A 13,350-nucleotide genomic window follows, 5' to 3' on the forward strand; every position below is an offset into this window, starting at 1 on the left:
GTTTTCTACACTAAAACCTAAATCCTAAGCATCTTACAGTAAACTCTAAATCAAGTAACAATAAATTTGAATAACTAAACCATTTTATTCACAAGTTTAAAAATAATGAAACAACAAAAAGAATTTAAATGGCTTTTAATCCAATTTTAATATGTTAGACTTTATTTAAATATCATGAATACAAAGTACATAATTATTTTTTAAAAAAATTTTAAAAGGCTCATTTTTGAAATGATTCATTTTTATAACAATACTTATCATTTTATAATTTTAGAACGAATTAAACTTAAAAAGAAAGAATAAAAAATAGTAATAAAATTCACTTAAATGAATCATGAAAGAATCGTATCATATCATATCCAATAATAGATAATACTCTACTTAATCTCTATATTAACAAATTTAATGTATAAAAGTGACAACATTCATTTTAAGGATAAATCACATAAATAAACTAAATGTGTTTTAAATTTACATGAATGTTTCAGTTACGTATGATTTGAATTAGTAGGTGTATTAGTAAATCGAATTCATTGGAATCAATTTACTATGAAAAAATATTTTAGTGAAGACTATCTCATGTAAATCGAATCTATTAGATTTAATTTACGTAAAACGAAGTCAATAGCTTCGATTTAATAGGAGCAGCTTTTATGGAGATAAATTGAAACTATAATAATCGAACCACACTCAAGATAAATCAAATTCATGGGTTTAGATTTAATGGTTTTGACAAAAATTTGCAATAAATTCATATAACCACTTTGCATTTTGGACATTCATATAAATTTAGAACGCATTCAGTTTGTTCATATGATTTACCCTCATTTTAATTTTTCCGGTCATCCACACACACACACACACACATATATATATATAATCATTCTGAATTAGCATCCATCTAACATATTCTTTTTGTGATTGTTTTTACATCAAAAAATTATTTATCGTTAAGCATGAATATAACTTGTTAAATAACATGATGCCATTTAGTAAAATACTCATAAAAAAACATACATATTTTATTTTTTTAGTAAAAATTATAAATTATATTCAGAAATTCCAACAACTATATTAACTAAATATATTCAAAATTTTTACCAAGGTTTTACGAAAACAACTCTAATTAAACACTAAATTCTATCATCGATTTACAATCGTTACAATACAAAAATTTTATTACATACCAAAAATATTATGAAAATAAACCCTAAACGAACCAAAATTAAATTCTAAATGCTAAAGTATTTTATTCTTGTGCACTATTATAATTTTTTTATAACGTAAATTATTTATCCTACTACAAAAATTAACCATATAACTAATAATAAAATCATAACTAATGAATGATTATACACTAAAATATTATTAAGAATAAGATTATTGACAGTATTAGAATAAAAATAATATATGAAAAGACTAAACTAATATTTTCAAGAATACAAAAATACATCTTTCATAACAAAAAAAGTGTCCACTTTTCATTAAAAAAAATCAATCAACACCTACATCTACACAAAAAAAATTAATTAAGACCCAAACAAAAAAAATCCAAATAACCTCCAAATTCATAAAATATTATGTTTATTATTTTTATTTTTCATAAAAAAATTCAATTAAGACCCAAATTCAAGGAAAAAATTTATCTGGCCCAAAAACTTAAATCCATTAAAGAAAATAAAAACAAAAACCAGCCCATCATTATAATTCATAATTAAAACTAATCTACTTTACATCATTCAATAAAAGTGAAATTAATCCATTGCAATGGGGTCCACATTCTGCACCAACATCAACTTTTGTCTTTCACTATAACTTTAATTATACTCTCTCTCTAGACACTTGTTTTGCTAGAAAAATAACAACAAATTTCTATACATATAGAAGGAATCTCTCTTCTACATGATAGAATTCACTATACTAGAATCATGATCTGGTCTCTTTAAACTCAAGGCATTATCCTTTTCAGGTTTTAGATGGACTTGTTTACTTTTCACTTGGAGAAAAAATTCTATTATATTAAACTATGTGCTCAAATAAACAATCAGATAATAATATTAATAAAATTTTTATATTATATCTGTGATAGTTAATATTATGATATTATTTTTTTCCAATTATAAAATGAGGCAATATGAATAAGAATATTTTTATAATTAATCATCAAAACTATACTTAATAAATATTGATATAATAATCTAACCTTCTTTTCTCGTATTTACAACATAAATGACCATTATGACCAAAATGGTCATCTGCTACGAATCATAAAAGGATTAAAGTCAATTTAAAATAGAATAATTGTACGTGGAGGACTCGTAAGTCAATAGTAATTTTTCAAATATAAACTTACATTATTTTTATGGCTGCCACTCAGATAAAAACGTCTGAAACGTCTTTTTTTAAAGATATTTTTTAGTAATTAAAATTTAACACATATAATCGATTAAATCGTGTGTTATTTTTGTCAAAATTAGTCTAGATAAATTAATTTGACCGAAAAATAGTAAATCAAATTTTGAACGGTCTAAATTAATATTATTTTTATAAAAAATGATCGTAATACCCTAATTATAAAAAATGACTAATATATATATATATATATATATATATATATATATATATATATATATATATATATATATATATATATAACTCTAAATGCTAGTAGAGGTAGCAACACTCATAGAGCTTCCTTTTACCACAACCACTAATTATTCGTCGCACTCCACTTGGATATAATATTTTCAATCATTTTTTAAACATCACGTTTTCACCTTTTTTTTTTGTATTTTTTTATTTTCAACATCATCAAATATATATATATATATATATATATATATATATATATATATATATATATATATATTCATTGAGTTCAAGAGCCAAACAATTGTAATCAAAATAATAAAATATTTTAAACAACTCTTTGCTATAATGAGAATAGTTTGTCTTTTTAAAGCTAGTAAACAGAGGGGACACAAACTAATAAGCGAGAAATGTCATCATTCAAGAATCATATTTCATATCATATATATTAGGGATAAAAATATACATAGTCTATCAAAAGTTTTTTTTATCACAAGCCATAAAAGATAGAAGAATATATATGGCTAGAAACTGTGTGACACTCGCACTAACAATATTGATTATTGAAATGGTTTTTTGTGTTGCTAATGAATTTCATGACAATATTGCTAAACAATTTAATCCATCTTATTATTATATTGCAACGATGGCTCGTAGACAGTGTATTGCAAGCTGTAAAAGGCATTCTCGCCACCCAATAGTTTTGTTTTTGTGCACTAGTAGTTGTGCAACTAGATACGCATTTGACTAGTACTTTAGTAATAGTAATGATCGAAATTATTATGAATGTTCTTTTGAGTTTTTGTGATTTCTTTGTTTTCATATTCTGAAATATGAATATTTTATATTTGATGTAATAAATTCTCGTTTGATTAATGAGTGTTGAAAAATTAATGATGAAAAAATAATCAAAGGTAGTCACCTAATTGTAATTGAATAATTTAAGCAAATTTATTGGGTGCTTGAAAGTAGACATTCATAATAATGTATGAATCACAAGTACATCATACTTTTATGTTCTTCTTTTTTTTTTCAATGCACTACCTGTTTTGTTTTTTTTTTTCTCATGTTTATGTTACTTAAGTTTGAGGTTTTGCACTGCTATTAATGTTACAGGAATAGGCTACATATTTGATAAAAATTGATTCAAGCTCGTTCAAGTTAGAATCTTAAATAATTCCCCATGAAGAAAAAAAAATATTTAAGCACTCAATCAAACTAGGACGTGAATCACATTAATAATCTTAGATATTTGATGCTTTTAGTTACAACTTTTACTATATATGTTGTCATGTGTTTTATTTGATAAAAATTGGTTCTCTTATGATATGTATATAAGTAGTTAACTATGATAAATTATAGTAACGTAACATAGAATAAAATCATTTTCAAAATAAATATGATCTAGCTAGATATATGATTTGTATATCATGAATCTTTTAAAGTTTATATGAGTATCATATAGTTCGTTTGTATATCATAATGTAAAAAGATTGAAAAAGAAAAAACATTTATACTATTCACCTATATCACATACAACAAGAGTTTAAAGAGATGCCAATGAGTTATAACTCAAATGGCATAATCTCTCCATACTCATCTAAGAGGTCACGAGTTTGAGTCTTCTTATTTTTGAAAAAAAAAAGAGTTTAAAAAGATATTTCAATAAATCACGGTCCTTAAATGTAGCCCTAATAACATACTGAATAAAATTTTCAAAAGTTCAATTTAGTTTTTTTATTATTATTATACTGGATGTTCTATTGTATTTTATATGCTTTATGTAATTCAATTCTAAAACATTTAACTTCAACATTAAGAAAATCGAGACAAAATTTTGATAGTTATTTATTTCAAGATCTTACATTTTTTACTTGTTGAATATTGTCTTTATAAGATTGAGCACTTTGATCTGGCTAGGAAGTAGTGGGTGTATTAATATTTTTTATAACCTTTACTTTCTTGTCATGTCCTTTAATTATCCTCTGAGTTTTTTTATATTATTTTTTAGGATATTTCTTAATTCAACGAATAAAAAATTAATCCGTCACAAATTTTAATTATATTTTTAATATGTCACAACCCAACCCAACCGTAACCAGTGATTGAGGGAAAAACTGTAATAAACCTATTGAATAATTTCACAAAAAATTATTTAGATAGGATCTCCTCTATTTTTAGACTTTTTTCCAAAGTCAAATATCTTTTCCTATTACAACATCTATCTATCTAAACTATTAGTTGTTTTTCAAGAAATCACATTATATATATAGGTACTTAAACAAACTTTCCAGCATAACTAAGTTTACATCACTCCCAAATACTTAATACTTCAATAATATAATTACTAACACAATATTTTACTCGAACTGTAATTTCATACTAGCAAATATCTTTATACTTGAAATTGATGTATTTTAATGTTAATTTGCAATTTCTCTCATTATCATGTTTGTGGTATTACACATTATGCCCTAGCATTATATTGGGCAAGAAATTAGGAAAGTGTGATTTAAATGCTTATCAGAAGGTACTAATTTGTAATTGAAAAAGTATAAGTAAACAATGTAAATATTAAACAACGTAAACAATGGTTTAAAAAATGTTAAATTAATTACTATAATTAAATTCTCAATTTATTAGAATAATCAATTTTTGAATTTAAATTATTAGGGTTAGGCAATGTAACCTCCTCTCAATATACCGTCAAATTACGTTCTCATTCCATCTCAACCCTCTTCCTCCTCTTCCACTCACACAATCATTCATCCCGGTCCTCCGCTTTGCCGCTCAGCCCGACACGTCTCCACCACTGCCGGTTAGCCCGATGTGCCTCCCACCCATCCATTGCTGCCACTGTTTTTGCACCACTCTTCCCTGGCGGCGTTGCTGCGGTGTTGCGCCACCTCGTTGAATGTTTATTTTACTAGATATGTGGATGGTTATTTTCATTCTAAACTAATATTTTTGATGTAGAAGAAACTCAACAGCGTTGAGGCTGGCTAGTGAGGGAGGGACCGACGGTGCAATAAAAATTTGGGGAGGAGTTATATGACGGTAAAAGGGTTAGAAGGCGGATGGTTAAAATCTAAAAAGTAAAGGTTTTTAGGAAGGTAATTTGTGATTGGGGTGATTTTTTTATTTTTAACCTTATTGGGCTAGAATTGTATCCCGTTGTTCACGTTGTTTACAATCTCCATTGTCTACCTAGCAGAGCCATTTTTAATTATATGTTATATTTGAGTTTATAGACTTGCATGCTAAATATGTCGACTAATTTTGGTGTTATTGTTGCTGAAAATTTTGATTGTTGATTGAAAATGAATCATAGTTGTTATATGTAACTCAAAGTTCTTAAAAGTGAAGTCAATATGAATTTCTATGAAATAGGATTAGATTCTTGTTGCCACACTTAATATTTTGTCATTCAATGGATATTCTGTGTCCTGGAAAAGTAAAATCTCTATGTCAGGCAGTATTTTACTTGAGATGAAAATTCTATTCTATATTTGTTATTGTTAATCTATTGAAGCTTGCAAAAGGAAATGAGTGAAGGTACTTCAGCATATGTAAAGAGCATTTAGAATATGTTTGAGGTATGGACTTTAGTGTTTGTGTTTCTTAAGTGATTGGATCCTTGTCTTGCTCAAGAGATTATTCTTTGCAATTTGCTACTACTAGTAGACCATCAAGAGCCATATATCTTATATTTGCTTAGCACTTAGATATATGAATTGTTATATAGGTGCAATACTTGTATTGTATATAGTAGTACTTATTCTATATAGATACATGAATTATGAATCTGATGAATAATGAATTAGATTTATGATTGTGTAAATATTATGATGTAGAAAATTTTATTGAAAAGGAAAACTCTGATATTGTAGTGTTTATATACATTTAAACTATTATTTATAATAAAAATAATTTATGTAAAAATTAATAAAAGGAAAGTATAATGTTGGAGAGATTATGACGATTTAAATAGTCGTTAAATATAGGAAAAATATGTCATAAGAATAAATAACTTAGTGATGGTTTCAAACCGTCGCTAAATATATTGTGACAAATAAAACAGCCACTAAATATAAAAAAAACTGTCATCAGAATTAGTAACTTAGTGATAATTTTAAATCGTTGTTAAATATATTGTGATGGATTAAAATAGTCACTAAATATAGAAAAAAGGTCACAAGATTTAGTAAGTTAGTAATGGTTTCAAACTGTCGCAAAATACATCATTAAAAAATATCCTGACAGCTGTTATAAATTTGTGACAGTTTTATGCTTTAAAAAACATCACAAACAATTTAGCGATATTCTTTATCAACAGTGGTCCAAAATCAATGTTATGTCACCTGACGACACTCAAATTGGTGACGCTTTTTTAACAGTCACAAAAAAATTAGCGACAGTTAAAATCATTGTTAACCATTAAAAGACGTCATGAAAATGTTGTTTTATTGTAGTGTATGTACTTCCATACTAGGTATCTTTATACCTGAAAATTTTTTCCTAAGGATAGATAGATAGATAGATAGATAGATATAACTATTTAAAATTTTGATGTTAAAGATTGAAGCTTGACGTACAACGGAACCTACACATAGCTATATTTTAACTTAGATATTCATATAAATACATACATATTCAACCATTGACTATTTAACATCGTCACTAGCACAATACTTTACTTGAGTTGTCGTACTATATTATTAGGTAGGTTATTATCTTTATACTTGAAAATTTTGGCCCTAAAATATATAGAAGTTTGTTGTCTCCCTGATGTTTCTAAAATAAATTCAATCCTCAAGCATTCAGATATACTATATACATAGAGAAAAACATTCATTAAATTATGATCAAACATATTATTGTCATACATATTCCAATTATATATAGACACTTACTACAAAAAAATCATTTAAAATGACATTTATATTACTACAGCTTTAAAGAACTGTCATAATTAATTTGAATAAAATGGCGATTTTGGGGATTTTGGCGGTTTTGAACAACCATTATCTGTGTCTATTATTTAAAAAAGCCCAAAATTCTATTTGAACCCTAAAATTGCACACTAACATGAAAACGTCGCTGCTAGCCACTACTATGTTAGAGAAAGGACAAAAAGGATGCCACTGATGTGTTAGAGGAAGGTCGAAAACATCATTACCATTGTGATTTTCTCTGGCGATGATATGCTCCAGCAATGATCTGCTCTAGCGATGATCTACTCCAGCAATGATCTTCTCAACTGTGTTTGCCTTTGATTAGAATCTCCTCTCCATCAAGATTTTGTGCTGTGAACCGAAACACTTTCCTTCTTATCTCTTCTAGTGATGATCTCTCCAGTAACGATCTCCGCCGACGATATTCTCCTCTGGCAGCGTGTTCTCCTCCAGCTACAATCTCGGCAGTGTTCTCCTCCTTCATTGAGCTGCAAAGCTGTAGATTTTTTCTCATTTTTGTCGATAACAAATTCTCTCTTAATTTTTTATTTTTTTAGGTCTATATTCTACATTTACCCCGATTTAATTTGTTTATTGACTTATGTAGCTACTATATGTGAATTTAGATTACGATCTATTCATTTTGCAGCTACAAATTGTTGATTGAGGAAGTGACATAGAAAGCAGAGAATGTATATAAGATAATAAATTAAGATAACATTGTTTATTGTTGATTCATTTGATTGAGGAAAATCTTGTGATTCTTATTAGTATTAAGATAATGAATTACTAAACTGTCAATTTTGTTGTGAAATCAAAATAATCATTTTGCTACAATTATAACAAGATATAAGATACAAATATTTATATATGATTTTTTTGTTCTTATTTTGTAGAATTGCTTCTGATTTTTTTTCTTTTTCTTTGTTTAAATATACTCAATGCTTTATGGAGATATTTTTAAAAATATACTTAATGCGCTGTAGAAATACAATATATCCTCATCGAATTGAAGTTAAAACATTAAAATAGAATGTTAACATAAGAGACAATGTGTTAGGCATAATATTAGGAGAATATACTAGTTGGTTTCTTAAAAGACCAACTGCCTCTATCTATAATAATGTCTATATTCTTGTATGTGAATGAAATAAATAAGAGAAGATAGTTGATAATAATATATGATTGAAGAAAAAAAGCGCATGGATCTACAATTCTACACCCTAAAGCAACTTAACTGCCATTGAATGAGGTCCTTTATATGAAATTTCTTTCCTCTTTATCATTGTTGTCCATTTCCCATTCTAACAATTTAATCGGTTATAATTGTAGCATTAAAGAATGTGGTAAGCTGGAGTGTTTACCAGAACAGGGTTTCAAAAGCTTAACTTCACTTTAAAATTTGTCAATTAATTACTGTAAGCATTTGGGATCCTTGCTTGATGGTGTTCGACACTTAACTTCACTTTAATTTTTTTCTATTAAATACTGTCCATCGATGAGAAAGCGGTGTGAGAGAAGAATAAGGGAGGATTGGAACAAGATAGCACATGTTCCCCATGTATATTGTGGTAATCATTATATATGTTTATCGTATTCTTAGTTTATACGTTGCCTATTCATTATTTTCTTTCCTTTTAATTTTGTTGTGTGTTTGCATAACCATGGTTTCAATATCTTGTATTGAATTTTATATTCATTTGTAGTGCTCTTTCAAATTACAAAACCAAAAAAAATCTTGTATTTGTTTTTTTTTTTTTCAGGATATGAAAAGGATATAAAACTCACTACAAGTTTTCTGTTGGAATTTTTAAGTCATTAGTTTAAAATATGCACGATATGAAATTCTTTTGCTTCTCCCTCATCTTTTTATGTGCTAATAAGGACAAAATGTATTTTATTATTTTTTTGGAGTCTCTATTGCAATTGTGCTATTTTGTTCCGATCCAGTTCTGTTATATGAAGAAAAAGCTTCTAGGATTATTGGGGTATCAATATCATCTAAGTGCTATTATTGTGTTTTAAGACTTCTTTGATCTATGAATGAAAGCTACTTGGATGAGATTTTGTCTGACTTATACAAACATTAAATGCTTAAATAAGATTTTGGTACTTATAAAATCGTTGATTAAGATTGATTTTATAATTTGATAGAAGCATAATTGTATAGATCAAATTTCAGCACTATAGATGATTTTCAGGGTGTATCTTCTGGATATTGTTCCTTATAGACATTGTATTTAGGGAGAAACGAGATTCTATTTCAGTATTTGGTCACTTATAGCAAACTTTAGAGTCTCAAGTATGGAACTTTTATATTGTGAAGATTTTGCTGAGATCTTTGTCAAGTTATTTCATTAGACCTAGTTTCTTTTGAAAATGATTTTCTAACTCTAATGCCTTTCCACTTATTTTTAGATTATGCCCCTTCCAAAAAATTCAAAAGTGTAAATAAGAGGTTTCGTAACTCATAAGGTAAATGTTTCATAAATTTGGAAATAACTTCTTTTCTTACACATGTATGGAATTAAAATAAGGGAAAGAATTTCTCCCATTATTACTTATTGTTCATTTTGTCTGATCCCTTGGACCAAAATTAAAAAAGTTTGGTGCAATTGGTTGGGCAATATGAATTTTATTTTCATTTTTATAATTGTTTCAAATTTTAATGATATGCAGAAGAGAAGATTGGCTGACATGTTAGGGCTACAATGGAGCAAGGAGGAACTAGAGCATTTCTATAAAGCTTACCGTAAATATGGAAAAGACTGGAAGAAGGTTAGTTATATTTTTTAGCCATACATTATGGCTAAAAGTTGACTTTCATCATCAAATTTTTTATCTACTATGAATGTCCATGTATCTAGAAAACACAATTGCTTAAACCTTGTTGCCATGGATGACAAAAAATACTATTTATGGTGTTGTTTTTGTATCATTTAGTATACACCATGATTGTTGTCATTTGGTTAAGGGTTACATTTCTAGTAGAATGGATATTAGTAAAAGTTGCCTATTGTTCGTAAAATATGTTATTCTTTATGTTTATTGTTAGGCATACTTATCTCTTTTAGAGGGCACTACTTCTGTTATTAGACTTATAGCAATGATGACAAATCATTATAGTGTACTGGTAAGAATAAATTTAAACTTTTGGCACATTTTTTTAACATTAACATTTACATTTCTATTTTTGCTACATTACTGTCTAATTGCAAGTTATTTTCCCATCCATCTGTGATATTAAAGATTCCCCTCCTGATTAATAGCGCTACATTCTTTTGGTTTGAATTAGTATTACAATTTGTAATAGAACCAATTTATGGAAATTTGGTTATAAGAAATAAAAATATGTGTTATTTCATTGTCAGGGAGGAAATGACAGTGAAAAAGAGAGAAATGAAGATGCAAAAGCATCTAAAAGGTTTCAAAAATGTTTGCGAAGAAAACAAATGAATGACCATAAAATATTAGCGGGACCCTTTTTAGATCATTTCCAATCACAATCTTTTGCGTCAGGTGACAGTTCCTTGTTGCTGTTGAAGACTAGAAATTTTGGTGGGTTAATTTTTCAAACACATGCCAATGTTATTTTCTCTTTGTTGTATTTTAATTTACATATGCTTCCTTTTTTAAAATAAAAGACATTAATTGTTGTATTGAGAGATTATTTTTTAAATATATCTAGATGTCTCTTGAATAAAATCTATGATAATCTTACCATTTTATTTTCTGTGAGATTGTTTTAAGGCTTACTTCTCATATTGTCAAAAAATGAACTCCTCGAGTACCTATTTCACAATTCATTGGTAAAGATAATGCAGAGAAGTTATTTTCATCTGCTAGACAGGGGCACAAACAAATGGTTGTTACTAATGATTTACGCATAAGATTGCATTAGCATTGGCCAAGGCTTCACAAAGAGGTGGCTTCTCAAAAATTCATGTATCTCTAAACAAGAGAGCAGCGCCATCGCATAGTAAGATTCTTGAACAATAATTATTTGCTCCTTAACTAATCCATAAGTACAAACTTTAATTTGGACTTGTTAGTAGTGTAGAGGACCTTTAAAATATACCCTATAGCCTAACATACCTAAATTCAACACAAATACGAACAAATAAAAATAGTGTTCTTTATATGTACTAAAAATAAATGCTTTTTTGAAAATTAGGAATGTTTTAATTGCTAGCATAATTAATATATAGTATTGTAGCACTATTATTTGGTCTTCAAATGTGGAAAGAGGCAATTTCAATACTTTTTGTGGCTATTTTCTTCATCTTTTTTTTTATACTTTTGAACTTTTTTCATCTTGTTTTTATCTTCGTTAAATTGAAACCACTATTGATTTGTTGTTTATTTATGCATTTGTATGAATAAGTAAAATTTATATTTTTTATTGTGCTCATAAATTATACTTTTGTTGCAGGTATTGGATCAAGAGAGTGAGATTTTATCGCCAAAGAAATTAGGAAGTAGGTCTTCTAGAACGAGCAACAAGAAAGTATGATCTTGCATGATGAAGATTTTATGTATTAAGGACCATATGTTAAGTCGTGTTATTGAAAAATGTTATCTTTGATACTTTATTTTAGAATTTTGACTTTAAATAATTTTTTATGACCATGTATGAATTAAAAATCATGTTATGATGTTTGATTTAAGGTTATGTCTTTTGGTTATTACAAGATTTTAAAGTTTGAGTTCCAAAAATGCCACTTCAAATAGAAAAAAAATTATTTTAATGCGGTCAAAATGGCAGTTTCAACGGCCATTTTAAGTGGTAAAAAAGGTGGTTTTAATCCCACACTACAAGAAATTACCAGAATAGCGATCGATTTTTTTTAAAAATCGGTCGTTAAAGCCTTAGCGACCGATTTGGGTGGTCGCTAAAACCTTGGTCGCTAATCAAAAAATAGCGACCGACTTCAGCCGCTAACATTAGCAACTAATTTTAGCGACCGATTTCTGAACATGGCCACCCAACCTCACCAAAAATTATCGATTGCTAAAAGAATTGGTCGCTAATTGGTGACCGAAGTTTCCGTCGCTAAATTGGTCTTTGAGTAAATTAGTCGCTAAATGGTGACCAACTTTTCAGTCGCTAAATTGGTCGCAAAAGCGGTCGCTAGGCAGGGACTTGTATTTTAGCAACCAACATTTCAGTCGCTAAATCGGTCACTAATTATTAACGAAGCATTTTAGTGACCAGATTTTCATGACTGATGGTTTCAGTGGCTAAGAGAAGGGGAGTTGAATCTTAGCCCCCTTTTCGCTTGTTAACACTTGCTAGACTTAGAGGAAGCTTTTCTGTTTTTAGCTCGTCCCTAACCACGAGACATTTTCATTTTGTCTCGTCACTTGACACGAGACATTTTTTATTTTTCATCTGAACAGTAGAAAAACAGAATTGAAGTAGGAAGAGAGGTAGAAGATTACACCCAGATATATCCTGGTTCAGCTGCTAAGTGCAGTGCAGCCTACATCCAGTCTCCATCACAACAATGATGGAATTTCACTATAATCATCCAGATTACAAATTGTAAAGTGCTAACCCAACTTACAAGGGGATTCCCACAGAATCATGAAACACAACATAAATGTACAAAGGAACTCTAAGACATCTATGGCTTTTTCTTTTAATTTTGCACTCTCTGCCTTTTTCCGCTCTATGGCTTTTTCTTACAAACCTCACTATTTGCCTTTTTTCATGAGACTCAAGACATGACAAAATTAAACAGAAAAATATTAAACAGAATACATTGAAGGAGAAGAGAAATCTGTTAGCTCAGGTAGCTCTGAA

The 13,350-nt window shown here is 28.2% G+C and overlaps 1 long non-coding RNA gene across 1 annotated transcript; it reads left to right on the plus strand.

Moving 5' to 3' along the window:
- Positions 1-8,885: 8,885 nt before the first annotated feature.
- Positions 8,886-12,106, plus strand: LOC112698268 (uncharacterized). Its single transcript, XR_011862003.1, has 5 exons — positions 8,886-9,115; positions 9,963-10,019; positions 10,224-10,322; positions 11,391-11,523; positions 11,977-12,106. It is a non-coding gene; the product is annotated as an uncharacterized lncRNA (long non-coding RNA).
- Positions 12,107-13,350: the final 1,244 nt, after the last annotated feature.

Source organism: Arachis hypogaea, chromosome 6 (assembly GCF_003086295.3).
Source record: "Arachis hypogaea cultivar Tifrunner chromosome 6, arahy.Tifrunner.gnm2.J5K5, whole genome shotgun sequence".
NCBI classification, from domain to species: domain Eukaryota; kingdom Viridiplantae; phylum Streptophyta; class Magnoliopsida; order Fabales; family Fabaceae; genus Arachis; species Arachis hypogaea.